This window comes from Nicotiana tabacum, chromosome 24, assembly GCF_000715075.1.
Source record: "Nicotiana tabacum cultivar K326 chromosome 24, ASM71507v2, whole genome shotgun sequence".
NCBI lineage: Eukaryota > Viridiplantae > Streptophyta > Magnoliopsida > Solanales > Solanaceae > Nicotiana > Nicotiana tabacum.
The window spans coordinates 14,943,338-14,963,299 of NC_134103.1; the positions used below are offsets into that span (position 1 = coordinate 14,943,338).

Genomic DNA, 19,962 nt, shown 5'->3' on the forward strand with positions numbered 1-19,962 from the left:
CGCATGTACTAAATGTATGTGCTGCACTCTTTTTCCCTTCGTCCAATTTATGTCCCATTTGGGTTTTTCGGGCAAGGTTTTTAATGAGGCAGCAACGAAAGGCATACTGTGAAGGAAGCTTCAGCAACATCAATAAGACCTTTAAATAACAAGGAACATAAGCGAAGAACCACTGCAGAGCAGTTAGATAGTCTTTTACTCGATAGCAAAGTTCCTTCCGGGAAGTTAAGTTTACTGTCGAACAAAGATTACCCGACCATTCACAAGTGCAAGCCACCAGGGGATTGTTAGATAATCTTTGGCTTGATGCATAAATTCCTAAGGGGAAATGAAGTCTTCTATCGAACTGAAGATTGTCAAGCAATTCACTAGAGGAATCCTCGAAGGAGCAAAGCTTCAAGTGCTCAAATTCGTATTCTTCGCATTCGAAGGGGGGATGATATGGGGATACAACAACATTGACTTCCATGTTGACCGGAATACAAAAATCAAAAATATAGTTGTATCATCGGGACCGGGGACTGCGGCCAGCCCCGTAGATACAAGTTGTACAAGTTAGCCACAAGCAATGGCAATTTATTTTTAGCACAATGAATGCTTATGTACTTTTGAAAATGGAAGGAATAAATTAAAGTCCTTTTATTTCTATCTTATTTCTTGTCTGAACGACAAATTGATTTTATCATTTGAAAGTTAAACAAGTACTTCAAATGTTAGTGCCGTAATGAACAGGAAACGTCTTCTTCAAGAGCACCATAAATATAAGAGGGCCCTCACTTATGAAAACTCTCACGTTAAAGGGTTGATTTAGGAAGGACTAATGCCCGGAATCCAAATGCCTTCGGGGGAAAATACACCTGGAATCTTGCACAGTTCGACGCAATGAGTAAAACATGCACAAATACTTAAAAGAAAAAGACGCAAAGAATAAAACTTGCACAAATACTTAAAAACCATTACGTAGAGAGAAAAAGTCATATGATATTTGAACGAAAAAATGTCTCTATTTACAATAATTGGGCCAAACAGCACAAATACAAAAGTGTGAAAAAGAAAACAAAACTAAGTTGTTGCATCTACGGAAGAGAAACATCTACGCCCCCGGGAGAAGTTGGTAGATCCAATGCCGGTTCGATATCTTGGCCTTTATCATTTTGACTTTCAACATCATCACCTTCCGCTTCTTCTTCAGTTACCAAGAACTCATAACCGGAACCAGAAGAATCGGTAGCATTAGGTCAGGCCGAAAGACCACTTTTTGCAGCTAACTCCAGCTCACGGGCCTTAGCAAATTCGGCATCAAAGTCAATGATACCCGCTTTAGTCTTTTCCAAGATTTTTCTCCTCATGCTGTACATGGAAAATGTGTTTTCAATAATGAGGAAAGTTGCTAGGCGCTTAAGTTCATCTTTAAGCCGACCAACTTCAGCAGAAAAGGTTTCCCGTGCGAATCTCATGGACCAGAGGCTGGCATCAAACTCACAGACAGTGGAATTGTAGATTTTATTATGCTTTAAGGTCTTCTTATGCTTCTCCTCCAACCGGGCATACTTTTCATCGACAGCAGTAACTAATTTGATCTTGGAGTTTAAGGCTGCCTTAAAATTATTCAATCTTTCAGTGGAGGCAGCCTCACAATCGGATGCAGCAAGAACGACATTACGGACTTCAACCCATTTGGCCTTAGCCTTTTCAAATTCTGCCCTCAACGGAGAAACCTCTTGGATAAGAGTCACTACTTCTTACTCACGTTGTTGCAACTGAGCCTCCAATTCAATGGCCACAATAGCTTGTGCTTCCAGTTCTGAGAGGCGAGCAGCAGTCTGATCTCGCTCGGCCAAAAGTTGATCCTGCTCAGAGGTAAGTACCTCCTTATCACGAATCAGCCTTTGAACGCCCTTAGAAGCAAGGAAGTTGGCCTACACAAAGAATACACCGTTATTGTGTTATGCATAGCATTGTTCAACAAACACTCTCCTGAGAGAGTTCCGTCGGCCGGGATAATAGGTGGCACCCAGTAGAGACCGAGAGGTCGACACTCCTCCTCCTTTGACGATCTTCAGAGGGAACAACATAATTTTGCCCAGAATTCTCATGCACTGGGACTGGGGAAGGGGGACATCCTCCTCTTCAGCGGCTGCGGTCGGCGGAGACAATGTAGCAGTTGCTGGTGGCGAAGGGAAGAGGGAGATAAAGCAAATGGCGTTGTAGGGTGAAAAGAAGCTGCGACAAGTGCATAGCTAGTTGTTGGTTGCTCGTCAATTGAAGACGGAAGGGGCCTACTACTCGGCCTTACAGTACTGGGAGTGGAAACTAGGACTCGGAAGCTTGAGTTGGCATCTTACACCATATCAAACTCCCCTCCCCCTAGAGTGTTGATACATCGTCCTCGGTTGGTATAGCTAACATAACATATTGAGCTAATGAAGGTCGCCGTCTTCTATGTAAAGAAGCCCCATCATCACTAGCTTCTCCATCATCATCGATCACCATGATTACTAGGACCGGCTAGGGCACGACGTTCATCTCCACAACATCCGGGGATGGCTCAGGCGCTATATTCTTTGCCTTTTTATTTTTTTCCCTAGCCGCGGAGGAACATCTTTTTTTTGGTTGCTTGTTCTCCGACCGGGGACTCCGAGAAGAAGCACTTGCATCAGAAGCAGACCTAGAGACACCTATTCAGGTAAACGCCTCTTGTAGAAGCCTCGTCGCATCAGTAGGATCAGCCAAAATATCCTCCTCAGGGACGACAACAGAGCCCTGGGTAGACCTGAATTCAACAAGAGAAAAAGGGTTAATTAGATTTCTTATACGAAAGGCAAAAAGAAGAATAGTTTAACCTACTGTGATTTTTGGCCTTCCACCTGTATTTAAGGGCCAGTTCTTTCCACGTGCGTGTTTCGCGTGTAGTAACATCCAAAGTTTTCTTGACCCAATGGTCCAAGCCTTCAACCCTAGGTGGTACCCACTGAGTTGCTGAATCAGGTAGAAGAAAAGGAATCGATAACGACATAGGGTCACCTTTAACTAGAAGAAGAGACACACGATGAACTTATGAGTACGGCTCCACAACTTCGGAAAGGATGAGCTGTGGTCGGAATAATGCCTTTGGGGGAAACTGCAACGAATCGTTCCATCCATCTGGCCGTTGTCATCATCAAAGATGGCTAGCAGAGCATGGTGGCCACGTTTGCTGAAATTTATCATTCCCCCATGAAAACTCTTGGGGAAATAAAGGTTCATTAATCGAGCTAGGGTTAGCTCCTCTCCCGTCTCCTGGCACAAACGCCGAAGAGAAGTGACTGTCCTCCACACAGAATAACTTACAATAACGGAGTCAATCTCCCCACTCAAAGAGAACGACCCCAAAGTAAAAGGATACGTATAAAAATACGTGAAGCCCTTCTTAGGTAAGGTTATCCGCTCTGCTAGATCAGGAGCGATAATGTCTAAATCTTGGCAGTGGAAGTCCTCTTTCATAGTAGAAATGCTAGAAGGATGGATAGAAGAAGGGTACAGACCTATGGCCCACATACGAGGGTTAGCGGAAGAAAACTTCTCTTTGAAGTCTTTAGTTGTGACAAGACTTCTTGGGAAGATGGAACTCACCGTAGGAGGAGCAGCATCATCGGCTTTACCTTTGTTCTTTGAGGGACTAGGGCTTTTTTGAATAAGAAGCCATTTTTATTAGAAAGGAATGAAGAGTTTCTCTGAAGAAGAAGGTGAAAGAAAGGTTGAAGAGAAAGTACGATTTGAATAAAGAGAGATTGAGAAGTGTAAATGAAGAAGTTTGATGTGTATACGTAAAGGAATAGGCGGCTAAAATCGTAGCCATAATTACCTCCATCACCGGAAAAAGTGATGTTGAATCGTGGGATGACGCATTTTTGGGGCATTAAAAGTGGAGAGATGTGCGTCTGATTAGCCGTCAGAAACTTTTCAGAGGGGTCAGAGAATTTCCCTCCAAGAAAGGTATCTCTACCAACTTCTCGGTGACACAAAGTTATGCCACCAGAAAGCAGGGGGACTATCTGTATGGGTACAATATGTTCATATTTAATGTTAACATGAGAGACTGACACGTGGAGCCAAAGACAGAAGGCAGTCGGATCCGAAGACAACGATCTCGTCTGTTACCGGAGAGAATGATACTCATAAAGGTGAGATAAATTCCTACCACCCGAAAATATTTAATGAAGAATATTCTAAAGCATTAAGTATGTGGCCTGTTACAGAGAATATGGCATTCACTGCCTACCATTACACATTATTCAATGGCTCTCATAATTGTCATTAAAGAAAGGCTTGATCCTAGGACCTTATTCGCTAGGTTTAACTATAAATAGTGAGCTCTATTATCATTGTAAGGGGGACGAATTTTCTGAGAAGCATACACTGTATTCTATCAAAGGCTCAATAATATTTAACTTTCTTGCTTATTAATATTATTCTTACTGTCTCCGGAAGCTCTTCACCCGAGACTAAGATATCTGCTATTTTATTTCAATTTTAAGGCTAAGTCTTACATTTTTGTGTAATTCATCTATTATTTCCAGATCAAATTAATTCATTTGTCTATAAATTACGTATAAATTCAACTGTACCGTTTTACTTGTAAACAGTAACCCAGATTTACTAACCGATCTATTTCAATAATTCACCCGATTTGTTTTGTTGGTAAATTGCATTTTTTGGTAGTGTTTGGTAAATAAGAGTGATCGCGCTTAATGCAACTAGAATTGGTTCCATAACCGTGACAAACCAAGCTAAATAGATGTTCTATGATAGAGCTGGAGCCAAGATTTGAAGTTTACGAGTTCGAAAATCTAATCTATTTAAGTTACTGTATTCTAAATAATAAATTATACATATTAATAAATTTTGAAGACAAATACATTCAGCCGAACACGTAGATTATGTTCTAGCTCCGCCCCTTTTCTATGGTAGCTATTCGAAGATTCATAAGAAGATGCAGTGAATCTCTACATGTGGTATGTTATATTTACTAGACATTTTTCATTGACTAACTTGCCATAAATAAAAGATTTTTTACGTTTAGCTATCCAAAATTCAAGATCGAGGTCAAAGTTACTATTGGAAATTATTACTATAATTTTTGTTTACAAATTAAAAAACTCTTTATGAATTAGGTATTATATAAATTTTGCTACTATCTGAAGCACTCAAAACTGCAAAAGGATTTTCTTTTGACAGAAAATGGGCAAGGCTTCGGTGATTACATTTTTCTTAGTCACCTCATTGATCTTTTCAACTGGTTAGTCTCTCTCTTTCTCTCCCTCTTCTTCAAACACACACAATGATACAACACTGAAACATAAATTATAACCTTAACAATGTTTATATAATTATTTTTGATTGAAAAAAACTTATAAACATGGTAGCCATCAGTAATAGATGTGGTCGCCCAAATCAATTTTTAAAATCCTGCGGACCTTATCTTCTCGTCTACTTTATATTTTCCATCGATGGTCCATTTCTTTCCTAATCCTAGCCACTATACTTTTCTTTTTTTATCTTCTTTGTCTGAAAATTGGTTCAGTTGATTTCTTTCATGCCTTACTTGAAAAGGATGGATTCTCTATGGGGCGTCGATCCCTCGTCTTATTTTGTAGTAGAGCGTGTAACTCTAACGCTCAATTCGTTCAGTGGCAACCCGGCCCATAAAATTCAGATTCTAAATTTGCCTCTAGTTTGCGCCCACTATTTTCAATTATGTTTTTGCAAGGTGCTAACTACAAATTTTTTAATCCTCAGCTGTGGTGATAGCAGATGATGAGTGTACGGCGGTAAAAGATTGCCATTTAAAATGCATCACTACAACATTTTAGGCCTCTTGCAACCCCTGAGAAGTGTGGCCTAAGATGCCAAGAAGTGTAGCATTTGGTCAAAGGCAACACTTTACGTCTTTAGGCAACGTTTTGGGGGAGGCCTAAAGCACCGTAACCATTGACTATTGTCCACGCTTTGTAGGTGTTGCTTTAGATGCCACGCTTTAAAAGTGGGGCCGATACGGTACAAAGGTCACGCTTATATTTTCTCATATAGCCACACTTTTCTGACATAACGCTACACATTTGAAACGTGATCTTTGTCACCTTATAGACCACACTTTTAAAGTGTGGCGTCTAAAGCAACATTTATCATTAACAACGCCAGATTCACAATCCATATGGCCACACTTTCTAAGCGTGGCAATTGTTTCTACACTATGAAGTAATTTTTTAAATTTTTATATTAGCCATAATTTTTGGTTAAAAAATTATATTTTTTTACATTAAATTATGTTCAATTTATTTCAAGTATATACATTATGATCTCAAGCATTAAACTAGATAATAAGTAATAGAATAAATAATTCAAATGCATATACTTGAAATAAACTTCAACAAAGAAACATAATTTGTGTACTATCCATAGTAATAAAGCATTGGTTCAAGAAGTTCACTAGTAATGAGCTCTACAAAGCAGAATGTATTCATGTTTATAGTATCAACAAAAATAAACATCAATTTTTTTTTAAAAGTCTTCATCATTCACTTTAATAGATCAAATTTGATTTGTGTCCATTTCCAATTGCATCACTCACATTTTCCTACACATTCAAAATGAATTAAAAATTAGAAAGAAACATTAATATAATATGCACTGGTTATATCTTACTAAGAACTAAGGAGATTTATTTTCACTCCTATAGTTTAACTAAGTCAAACACAAAAAAGATGTACAAGTGAAAGAGAAGCAAAAATGTAAACTTACATACATTTTACCTATCTTCTTCTATAATCGCAACAATCACTTAATTTAATAACAAGGGAAAATAGCCAAATCAGCCCCTCTACTTTCATATATTATCTACAATTAACCTTCATTAAACTATTCAGTCAAATTTATCCCTACCATTATACTATTCGGTAAAATTTACCCTTACTACTAGCAAACTTTTAAAAATTATCCCAAGCCCTAAAAAAAACTAATAATCTCCCACATTTCTTTTATCTAAGGCATTTATTCTTGTAACGACCCTCCAGGTCGTTTTGAGTATTACAGTTTTATTCCCTCATTTATTACTTAATATGAGCTTTACAACTGTTATGTGACTTGTCGGGGTAATTAGTTCGAGTCCGGTGAGGTTTCGGAATGAATTGATACACTTAGTCTCAAGGATGAAAGCTTAAGTTGAAAAGGTTGATCATATATTGACTTATGTGTAAACGACCCCGGAATAGAGTTTTGATGATTCCAATAGATTTGTATGGTGATTTTGGACTTTTTCGCATGGATAACTCACGTATTGCACGGACAAACCACATGCATCATGCCCTCGACCTCACTTAGTCATCAATCTCTCTAGTCTCTCGGGCTCACAATGTCATGAAACTAGCCCAAAATGATGATATGATATATCAATAAATAACAGCAGAGACTGAGATGTGATATGCAATGAATGGATATGACTGAGTATGAAATTACAATATAAACATATACTTCGACAGTAGAAATGACCTTAGTGGGTCCCAATAATATCAACATTTGCTTAAGCATGATTTCTAACACGAGTCACAACTCAGTTTCTCTAACACATAAAAATACATGAAAACATACAAGTTAATTGACTATACATCTCTACTGAATCAACTGAGTCTCAATTTCTACGGTGCACACTCACACGCCCGTCACCTAACATGTGTGTCACCCCCAAATAATTCACATAACACGTATAATCAGGGTCCATACCTTCAGCTCCAAGTTTAGAAGAGTTACTTACCTCGAACAAGCCGAATCCAATGCCGAGCAAGCTAAACAATACTTCAGAAATTCCATTCTACACGTATCAACTTCCAAACGGCTCGAATCTAGTCACAATTAATTTGATTCAGTCAACACAAATTATAGGAATTAATTCCATATCAAAATACTAATTTTCCCCCAAATTCGAAATTACACTCAAAAATCGCCCGTGAGGCCCACGTCTCGGAACCTGACAAAAGTTACAAAATATGAACGCACATTCAACCACGAGTCCAACTATATAAATTTTACTCAAATCCGATATCAACTTGACCCTCAAATCTTCAAATTAAACTAAGAGGGTTTTTCTAAAATTTCCAACTTAATTCACCAATTAAATGTTAAAAACAGCCATGAATTTGGATAATTTGAGCAAAATTGATTTAAGAACACTTACTCCGTTGTTTTCCTTGAAAATCTCCCGGAAATCGCCTCTTCCCGAGCTCCAATTCGTCAAAAATGGATTTCAGAATTTAAAGTTTCTGCCCAGGCTTTGCTTCTTCGCGAACGCAGTCCTTGCCTCGCGTTCGTGAAGCACAAAAATGTGTTGCCATAATTTCCTCCTTTGCATTCACGACCTCCTTATTGTGTTTGCGAAGCCTTCGATCTTTTCCCTACGTGTTCGCGAGCCACGAGCCGCATTCGCGAAGGCTTAACACCAGGCTGGCCCCCAACTTCCCTTCCTCTTCGCGTTCGCGATAGCCCACTCGCGTTCGCGTAGGCTTGCCCCACCTCTGCTCCATGTTCGCGTCTACTGCATCACGTTCCCGATGGGAAAATTCCCAGCACTCCAAAATCCTTCTTCGCGAACGCGTGAGACCCTTCGCATTCGCGAAGAACAATACAAGACACCGGCTCCAACAGTTGCAAAACAAGGGAAAATGGTCTGAAACCACTCCGAATCAAACCTGAGGCCCTAGGACCTCAACCAAACATATAACCTCAAACGATGCTAAAACCATGAATCATATCCAATTCAAGCTTAACGAAACTAAGAAAATTCAACTTCTAAGTGGACCCGAATTGATGCACAATTGTGTGATCTTTTATGGAACTCTTTGGATCCTAAATTACTCAACTTAGTTCAATCTTGTAAAATTTGCTATAAAGTTTGGACTAAAGCTAAATCTTTGTATACGAATGATATACAACGAAGATACAAAGTAGTTTCAGATTTAGTCCAACTTCAGCAGAATAATCAAGATACGATGAGTTATTTAAGACAAATAGATACTTTAAAAGATCAATTTGACTCGCTCATGCCACTTTCTGCAAGTGTCACCACCCAGGAGCAACAAAGAGATAAGTTCTTTATGGTTTTGGCACCGAAGGACTTCGATCTGATCTCAACCCTGTAAAGGATCAGATCTTGGCAAGCTTTGCAGTTCCTTCATTAGTTGGGGTTTCAGCTCGACTATTGCGTATTAGAACAGAAATACTTGATACTAATAAAGTGGAGACATATGTATTAATTGTGCAAAATAAAAATCCACAGGAGCAAAATGTCTCTCAAAGAGGAAAAGGTAAAAGCAACAGACCCTATTGCAACTAGTGCAACAAGCCATGACATACTCGGCAAACTTGTTTGAAACTGCATGGTCGACCACCACGTACAAACAATCGCAGTACAACCCATATGGTTCAAAATGGTGGTGAAACAGATGATCAACATGTTGATTTTACTACTTTATCTATGGTGGATTATAGTGATTACCTATAGTATCGAGTGGCTAAACAACAGACATTCCCATATGGTACCTCACAAACAGGTAATTCCTTTGCTTGTCTGGGTAGGTCTTCACCCAATTGCTCGTGGATACTGGACTCTGGTGCATCTGACCATATCTCTAGTAATCAGAATCTTTTCTCAAACCTTATTCCTTCTTCAACCCTCTCTGCGGTTATCCTTGCTAATGGCTCGCGAACTGCAATAAAAGGAATAGGAGAAGTACAACTTCTTCCCTCTATCTCTTTAAACTCTGTTTTATTTGCTCCGGAATGCCCATTCAATTTGACTTCTAATTAAATTAACCAAAAATCTTAATTGTTCTGTCACTTTTTTTGCTAACTCTATTGTTGTGCAGGACTGGAAAACGGGGAAGATGATTGGAACGGGATATGGGTCACAGGGACTATATCTTATGTCCAAATCACAATCACCAGTTGCATTCACTTCTGCTGCATCAGCTGATCTACTCCACAGCCGTTTAGGCCACCCGAGTCTTAAAAAGATTCAAAAATTAATTCCTAGTCTTTCCATATTGTCTTCTTTTGAATGTGAGTCTTGTCAGCTTGGGAAATACACTCGCACTTCGTTTTCCAAAAGAGTCAATAATAGGACTTCATCGATGTTTGATATTGTTCACTTAGATGCTTGGGGTCCAAGTCGTGTTGTTTCAAGTTTAGGATTTTAGTATTTTGTTACCTTTATTGATGACTTCTCCCGCTGCACGTGGGTATTCTTAATGAAAAATCATTCTGAATTGTTTTCAATCATTTTGGTATTTAAGTAAAGGTATTACGTAGTGACAATGTAAAGGAGTATCTATTATCTCCCTTCACTAATTTCATGTCATCTCAAGGAATCACTCATCAGACTTCTTGTGCATATACTCCTCAATAAAATGGAGTTGCCAAACGTAAAAATCAGCATCTCATTGAAACTGATCGTACCTTACTTATGCACTCTCACGTTCCTCTTCGTTTTTGGGGAGATGCCATTCTCACTGCTTGCTATATGATCAATAGGATGCCCTCTTCTGTGTTGCAACATCAAATTCCTCACTCAATTCTCTTTCCAGGTCAAAATCCCTATCGTTTACCTTTGAAAGTGTTTGGATGTACTTGCTTTGTTCATGATCACAGTCATGGAAACGACAAACTCCAACCAAAGTCAATTAAGTGTGTCTTTCTTGGATACTCTTGTTACCAGAAATGTTATAAATGCTATGATCCAAAAGCACATAAATATTTGATCTCTGCAGATGTAGCCTTCTTTGAGATATCTCCTTATTTTTCACTAAACACTACAAGCAGAAATTTGATGCCTCAAGTTTTGCGAGTGCCTATACTTCTTGTGCCACAGGTTAGTCATCCAGACAGACCTCAAGGCTCTCCTCCTCCTCTCCAAGTATACTCCAGATTTGCCCGTCCTCTAGCGAATACTAATGATAGCACTACTCTTGATCTGGATACGTTGGTTGACTCTCTTGATCCTACGTCACATGCTTCAGTCATGCCTTCATCAGATGCAGTTACTCTACCAATTGCCATATGCAAAGGTATACACACTACTCAAAAACCAGTACGATTTAACTTCTTAAGTTATCATCGATTGTCCTTACTATATTATACCTTTGTATCTTCCTTATCTAATGTACCTATGCCAAAGACTGTTGGCAAAGCATTGGAACATTCAGGGTGGAAAGGTGCTATGATCGAAGAAGTGACTGCTCTAGAGACCAATAATACTTGGGAATTGGTCCAGTTACCAGAAGGACAATCTATCATTGGATGTCGGTGGATCTATACAATAAAGGTAAGTTCAGATTGAACAATTGATCAGCTGAAACCTCGCCTTGTTGCTAAAGGATACACCCAGATTTATGGTCTTGACTATGGTGACACATTCTCTCCAGTTGCCAAGATTCCATCTGTCCGACTGCTTATCTCCTTAGCAACAATGCCCCATTGGTCGCTTCTTCAACTAGATATTAAGAATGCTTTCTTACATGGTGAGCTTGTTGAGGAAGTTTATTTGGAGAAACCTCCTAGGTTCAGGGGGAGTCAAACTTAGTATGTCGTCCGAAACGTTCACTATATGGCCTTAAGCAATCTCTGAGAGCATGGTTTGGTAGATTTAGCTCTGCTGTCCAACAATTTGGGATGTCTCTATAACGACCCGGCCAATCGTTTTGAATATTATAACCCCGTTCTCCTATTTACTGCTCAATTTATGTCTTTTAATTTATTTATGACTTATCGGGTTAGTTGGTTCGGGTCCGGAAGGAACTCAGAGTGAAATGAGATACTTAGTCTCATAATTAAAAATTTTAAGTTAGAAAAGTGGACCGGATATGGACCTAAGTGTAAAGGATCTCGGATTTGAATTCTGATGGTTCAGTTAGCTCCGTTAGGTGATTTTGGACTTAGGAGTGCGTCCGAAATGTGATTTGGAGGTCTGTGGTACAATTAGGCTTGAATTGGCAAAATTAAAATTTCGGCGATTTCGGTCGGCAGTGGAAAAATTTGATATCGGGGTCGGAATGAAATTTCGGGAGTTGGAGTAGGTTTGTAGTGTCATTTGTGAGGTGTATGCAAAATTTGAGGTCATTCGAACGTGGTTTGATAGATTTCGGCGTCGTTGGCGAATTTGGAAATTTAGAAATTCTTAGGTTTGAATCTGAGGGTAATTTGATGATTTGATATTGTTTTGAGTGATTCGAAGGTTCGACTAAGTTGGTATGTTGATATATGACTTGTTGGTACTTTTGGTTGAGTTCCCGAGGGGCTCGGGTTGATTTCGGATGGGTATCGGGGAGTTTGGAAGTTGGAAAATGCAGATAGAGCTGATGTTCTAGTGTGTCCGCACCTGCGGATTGGGAACCGCAGGTGCGATGATCGCAGGTGCATGGGAGGCTCACAGATACGGAGATGGAGGCCCGTGGCTTGGTCCCAGATGCGAAGAGAAGATCGCACCTGCGGGCTCACAGGTGCGAAGAGGCTATCGAAGGTGCGAAGCCTGGTCGGTTAAGTGGAATGCACAGGTGCGCACCTGTGTCCGCAGATGCGGAAGCGCAGGTACGATGAAGGTCCCGCAAGTGCGAAAAACCTGGGCAGAAACCATAAATAGAACCCTTCACGATTTTGGTTCATTCTTCACCATTTCTATTCGGTTTTTGGAGCTTTTGGGAGAGATTTGAAGAGGGAATCAAGGGGGTTTCGTTGAGGTAAGTTACTTGAGCCCTAATACTTGTATATATGGTGATCTTCTATTGTTTAATCTTGGTAATTAGTGAAAGTGAGGGGTTAGGGCTTGGAATTTTTGTAGAGTAATTTAAGGATTTGAAGGACCAAACGATGTCGGATTTTGATGAATTTGGTATGGTTAGACTCGGGAGAGGACAAGGTTTATTATTCTGCCATTTTTGACTGATTTCTAGACGTGGGCCCGGGGGTCGGGTTTTGGTCAGTTTCGGATTTTTGGCATAATTTGATAGTTTTTTCTTGTGGAATTTATTCCATTAACGTATATTGATGGTATTGTACTGATTGTGAATAGATTCAGAGCATTTGGAGACCGAGTCCAGAGACGAGGGCATCCCGGAGTAGGATTGTTTTACGCTGTTAAGGTAAGTAACAGTTTTAACTCTCGCTTTGAGGGTATAAACTCGGAGATTTGACATCACGTGATTGTTTGGAAGTGATACCCACGCTAGGTGACGAGCGTGTGGGTGTGCACCGTGAGGGATTGAGACTTGGTCCATCCCGTGAGGCTGTGAGGCCTAATGGCTATTATCTGTGGTTATGTGTTTAATTGTTGTTGAACTAGTTTGCCTTCATGATAGAGATCATGCTTAGGCTTTATTCATGCTCACATTATTTATACTCAGTCATAGAAATTATTGTACCTGTTTACCTCAATCTCTATTATTTGCTAATATGCGGTGATACTTGATGTGGTTTGTGTTCCCTTATTTGTTGGTGATGATGAGGCTAGTGAGGTACATGATTAAGTGAGGTCGAGAGCCTGGTTGTGAGGATATTAATACCATAGCGTATGAGTTGTCCGCGTAGCACGTGAGTTGACCGTGCGGGTCCAACTATTGATACCATAGCGCGTGAGTTATCCACGTAGCACGTGAGTTGACCGTGCGGATCGAGGTATTGATATGATGGCATGTGAGTTGTCCGTGCTTAGCGCTTGGGCTTTGGGAGCCCCTCCAGAGTCTGTACACACCCCTTGTGAGCGTAGAGTGTTGAGTGTTTTGAGTATTGAGTGTTGAGTGCGAGTGATGGAGTGACACTACTGTGAGGTGGTATTTAATTGTGTTGTTGCTGCATTTATCTGTTAAACTTCTTTGTGGCATTTACTGAGTTATGGAATTTATCTATTGATTTCTGTTTATTTTTCAAATTGTGAAAATAAATAATTGGACTTTTTTACTTAGCTCGTCACTATTGCTCAGTTCCTTAGTTATTTATGTTACTTGCTGAGGTGGTTGTACTCATGCTACACCATGCACTTTATGTGCAGATTCAAGTGAGTTACAGCGCGACGATCATTGAGTTCAGGCCGGCTATCTGTGGAGATTGCAAGGTAGCTGCTAGCATCCGCAGGACCTTGTCACTCATTTTATCATTTCTTCTTTTGGATTGTATTGACAATTAGACAGTTTCATTTCTTAGTTCATAGATTTAGACGCTCATGACTTAGTAACACCCCGATGTTTGGGGCTCGTGTCCGTATTTCTAAAATTATATTTAAAGTTTATTTAGTTTATGAGAAATTCAAATGTTGAAATGTTTTACTAAATTCTTATAATCGGTTTAGTAGTAATATTTTGGGAAATAGGCTTGTCTTGTAACACGATAGGCGCCATCACGACCATGGTTAAATTTTTATGTCGTGACAAGTTGGTATCAGAGCCTAGGTTACATAGGTCTCACGAGTCATGAGCGGGTTTAGTAAAGTCTTGTGGATCAGTACGGAGATGTCTGTACTTATCTTCGAGAGGCTACAGAACCTTTAGAAAAATTTCACATTCTTGGATTCTTATCGTGCGTTCTGTGTATTCTAGTAACTAAACATTTATATTTCATTCTCTCACAGATGGTGATGACTCGTGCTACCGGTCAAGAGGGCTAGCCACCAGTTCGGGCTGCAAGAGGCCGAGGTCATGGTAGAGGCCGTGGTAGGGGCAGAGGTGCATCCCGTACAGCAGCTGGGGCAGTACCTGCAGATCCACTGGTTGTCCCAGAACAGGACCAGATTCCAGTTATTGATGCACCATCTCAGGCACCACCTGTGCCTATTGTGATTCCTAGACTTCAGGAGGCCCTAGCTCAGATTCTGACAGCGTGTACCGGCCTTGCTCAGGCAGTCTCTATTTCGACGGCCGCAGCCACTTCTCAGGCTGGGAGAGGCACTCAGACTCCCGTCGCTCGCACACTCGAGCAGGTTGTTCAGGGACTTCAAACACCGGAGGCACCACCAGCCTAGTCAGTTGTAGCTGCACAGGACAATGTGGTTCCTGCTATTCCTGAGGATGATCAGTATAGGTTGGAGTGGTTTGGGAGACTCCAGCAGCCACCTTTCAGTGGCACAAAGAGAGAGGACGCTTAGGACTTCTTGGACAGGTGTCAGAGGATACTCTGTACTGCTGGTATTCTGGAGACTTGTGGGGTCTCATTCACTACCTTTCAGTTTTTTTGGGGCTGCACTCAGATGGTGGGAGACTTACGAGAGGTGTAGGCCTGTTGGCGCAGCACCCCTTACTTGGAAGCAGCTCTCCGTTCTTTTTCTGGAGAATTTTGTACCTAAGTGCCGCAGAGAGGAGCTGCACAGGCAGTTTGAGCATCTTCGCCAAGGCGAGATGTCTGTTACACAGTATGAGATGCGGTTCTCCGAGTTAGCTCGTCATGCGGTCTGGTTGGTTCCCACAGACAGAGAAAGGATCAGGAGGTTTATAAATGGCCTCGGTTTTCAGCTTCGATTGCTTATGACCAGGGAGAGAGTATCTGGGGTTACCTTTGATGAGGTTGTCGACATTGCTCGACAGATTGAGATGGTTCGAGGTCAGGAGAGGACTGAGAGGGAGGCTATGAGGCCTCGTGGTCAGGGTGGTTCTAGTGGTGCTCCTCAGGGAGGTCAGTTTTAGCAGGACCAGTTTCAGCAGAGTCAGTCAACATTCAGTGCATTGCCAGCACAGTGTTCTCATTATGCCCCGCCTGCTCAGGTATCGTCGGGTAATTCTTTTGGGCATCAGGAGCAGCAGTTTCGTCAGAGGAGGGGTTGTTTCGAGTGCAGGGATTTTGGTCACATTGCGAGAAATTGCCCTAGGCTATTGGGTGGGACTCCGTAGCGGAGTACTCGGCCAACGTCACCAACACCAGTTCCTCCACCACCCGCCCAGCCAGCTAGGGGTGGAGTTCAGCCAGCTAGGGGCGGAGCCTAGTCAGCTATGGGTCGCCCGAGAGGGGGAGGCAGATCAGGGGTGGCCAGGCCCATTTCTATGCCCTCCCAGCTAGGCCAGACGCTATTGCTTCAGATGCTGTGATTTCAGGTATGTTCTTCTGTTAAACTCGTTCGAGGACGAACGTTTGTTTAAGAAGGGGAGAATGTAATGACCCGGCCAATCATTTTGAATATTATAACCCCGTTCCCCCATTTACTGCTCAATTTATGTCTTGCAATTGATTTATGACTTATCGAGTTAGTTGGTTCGGGTCCGGAAGGAACTCGGAGTGAAATGAGACACTTAGTCTCATATTTGAAAATTTTAAGTTAGAAAAATACATCGAATATGGACATATGTGTAAACGATCTCGGATTTGAATTTCGATGGTTTAGTTAGATCCGTTAGGTGATTTTGGACTTAGGAGTGCGTCCGCAATGTAATTTGGAGGTCCGTGGTAGAATTAGGCTTGAATTGGCGAAATTGAAAATTTGGCGATTTCGGTCGGTAGTGGAAAAATTTGATATCGGGGTCGGAATGAAATTCCGGGAGTAGGAGTAGGTTCGTAGTGTCATTTGTGATGTATGTGCAAAATTTGAGGTCATTTGGACGTGGTTTGATAGGTTTCGGCGTCGTTGGCGAATTTGGGAATTTAGAAATTCTTATGTTTGAATCCGAGGGTAATTTGATGATTTGATGTTATTTTGAGTGATTCGAAGGTTCGACTAAGTTGGTATGTTGATATATGACTTGTTGATATTTTTGGCTGAGGTCCCGAGGGGCTCGGGATGATTTCAGATGGGTATCAGGGAGTTTGGAAGTTGGAAAATGCAGCTGGAGCTGCTGTTCTGGTGTGTCTGCACCTGCGGATTGGGAACTGCAGGTGCGATGATAGCAGGTGCGTGGGAGGCTCGCAGATGCAGAGATGGAGGCCCGGGTCTTGGTCACAGATGCGAAGAGAGGATCGCACCTGCGGGCTCGCAGGTGCGAGGAGGCTGTCGTAGGTGCGAAGCCTTGTCGGTTAAGTGGAATGCACAGGTGCGCACCTGTTTCCGCAGATGCGAAAGAGCAGGTGAGATGAAGGTCTCGCAGGTGCGAAAAACATGGGCAGATAATAGAAGCAAAAGTTAATGTGATTCCTGTTTCTGTTTAATCCCCTGTGAATAATGTGATTCTGGGAATAAAAGATGGATGTGTCAGTTCAATAGAACACACCGGCCCTTTCTGTTTTTCTTGTACTAACATCTAAGGCGTGTATTTGACAGTTTGAACAACATTTCTGGCCAGATAGTTTTGGAAATTCCTTACCTTTCTATTCTTGTTTATTGTCTACAGGTTCTGATTGGCAAGAATATTATCATATGATGTGTCCTGACGACAATCAACACTGTAGTGAAACTTTACCTCTCGATGTGCTTAGCTACCTTCCCGAGAATATACTTGATAATATTCTTGTGTGTTTGCCTTTACGAGATGCTGTGAGAACAAGCATCTTATCGAAGAAATGGAGGTGTAAATGGTGCAGACTTCCAGTGTTAACGCTTGATCAAGCACTTTGGGAAACAACAAATAACTCAATACCCCTTGCAATTCGGTTTATAGACATTATCTACGATCTTTTGACCCTCCATGTCGGACCAATTACTCAGTTTACCCTCTCCAGTATTGCTGATCTGGGAAATTACCCTAAAATTGACAAACTGGTATCTTTCCTCTCAAGAAATGGCATTCAACATCTTGCTCTTCAATTTCCCAAGGATAACCCATACAAATTGCCTTCTTCATTTTTCACATGTTCGCAAATGAGACATTTGAGACTCCATAATTGTTCAATTCACCCTCCACATGCCTTTAGAGGATTTAACGAGTTAGTTAGCCTTGAACTGTATGACATAACATTTTCATCCGAATTATTTAATATTTTAATCTCTTTGCCCGTTGCTCGAGAAGTTGGTGCTGCAAATCTCAAGTATTTTAAATCACATCCAAATTGATGCTCCCAACTTGAGATCCTTCGACTTCAATGGCAGTATAAATGATATTTCGTTGAAGAAAGCACCTCTTCTTGTGAAACTTTCACTTTTTAATACAGGAGTACCTTCTGGGGAGGCTGGACAACTTGATCTTGCCAAGTATTTTGAGTCTTTTCCTGCTCTCGAGCATCTCTACTTGAATTACCTTAGTGTCAGGGTAAATGCTGCATCATGACTAAACTAAACTGTAAAGCATTTCCATAGATATACCATCTTTTGGACTTTGAGAGATCCTGATTTTCGATATTCTCTTCTTAGTTTTTGGCTGCAGGATCAGGCGACATACCAGCAAAGCTTTCCTCTTCTCTTCATTGTCTTAAACATCTTTGCTTAACCAACATTTGTCTGGATGAATTAGCTGAACTCTCGTATGCTCTTTGCTTGATAAGAAGCTCCCCGTATTTACAAGATATTCAAATGAAGGTGCTAATGAAGTTTGCTTCTCTTTTTTTTGGGTACTTTGTTTTGAATGTGTTCTTCTTTATGTGGTGATTTGCTTATGTTCATAGTATTTCTTTCTATTATTTAATTTGAGTTGTTGATTTTCTTTATCTTTCTTAGGTGGGTTATGTGGCATTGGATAAAGTGATTGATCCTGTGCCCGGTGATGTTGTCAATGATATTCCTGCAAGCTTTTCAGATGTGACACTGAATCACCTCAGGGTTGTTAATCTTGAAGGTATTACAGGCACAAAGCCTGAAATTGAGCTTATCAAGCTTCTATTAGCCAAGTCTCCGATGCTGGTGAAAATGCTAATCCAGCCCAACAAAGGAAAAGTATTTGCTGAAACGAGACTAAAGGTACTTGCAGAGATAACAAAATTTCCAAGAGCATCATCTAAAGCAGAAGTTCACTATAACATAGATAACAATCTTGTTTGATCGCTAGTCTTTTATCAGACAATGATATTGGCGTAATTTTTTGTAAGTTAAGATGAACAGATGTTAGTTATGGTGGATGCAGTGGTATATGACTGTTTTGCGAACATACGCCAATATCCGTGTTGATGTTTTGGGAAGGCTGTTTACATTGTTAAAAAGCTAAGGGTATTTACTTTTCATCCTGAACTTGAATGATGTTCGAAATGAGATTTTGGTATCTGAATTTATACTGTGGGTTGTTTTATTTCAAAGTTATGTTTTAGTTTGATTCTCCACTTTGATCAAATTGCTGTGGCAAGCAGAGTTATGTGTAATTTGATTTTAAATAAAGGGAAGCCACAAGGGTCTATGAGCGGGGTCCGGGGAAGGGCCAGACCACAAGGGTATATTGTACGCAGTCTTACCCAACATTTTTACAAGAGGTTATTTTCACGGTTCGAAACTGTGACCTCCTGGTCACATGACATCAACTTTACCAGTTACACCAAGGCTCCCCTGTGTAATTTGATTCTCTACTTTGATAAAATCACTATGGCAGGCATGAATATTTGTCATAAGTATTTTATGCCAGAAAGGTAGAGCCATGCTTTTCAAGCTCCATATCATTGAAAGAGTTAAAGCTTGGAGATTTTGTACTAGTGCCAAATTATTAATTTTCCATTAGCTAGCACTGAGCTGCTATGCAACTTCACTTTTAGTTATTCAATGTGTTATATCAGTATGTTATTTTATTTGATCTTCATATGGAGAGTTTCCTGTTTTTCATGCTGCACCAATTTTTTGTTTCACTTAAGTAAATAGTGTTAAGACATTAAAAATCATTTGTATATGTGAACTATATAAGTGTATTTCACTTCTTACTTCAAAAGATAGATTACACCTAGAATATATACACAAAGCTAGAGACATAATTCAAAAGTGTATTCCTAAGATCATGGCTTTTACCCACAATCTTTGACCATACCATTAGACATAATCTAACACTATACAATCTAATATTGAAATACTCTCTGACAAGATTTAAGTCTTAACACTCCCCCTCAAACTGGAGCGCACAT

At 40.6% G+C, this 19,962-nt stretch overlaps 1 pseudogene; it reads left to right on the top strand.

The window, feature by feature from the left end:
* The first annotated feature begins 9,314 nt into the window (after positions 1–9,314).
* Positions 9,315–19,065, top strand: LOC107827111 (F-box/FBD/LRR-repeat protein At1g13570-like; annotated as a pseudogene).
* Positions 19,066–19,962: the final 897 nt, after the last annotated feature.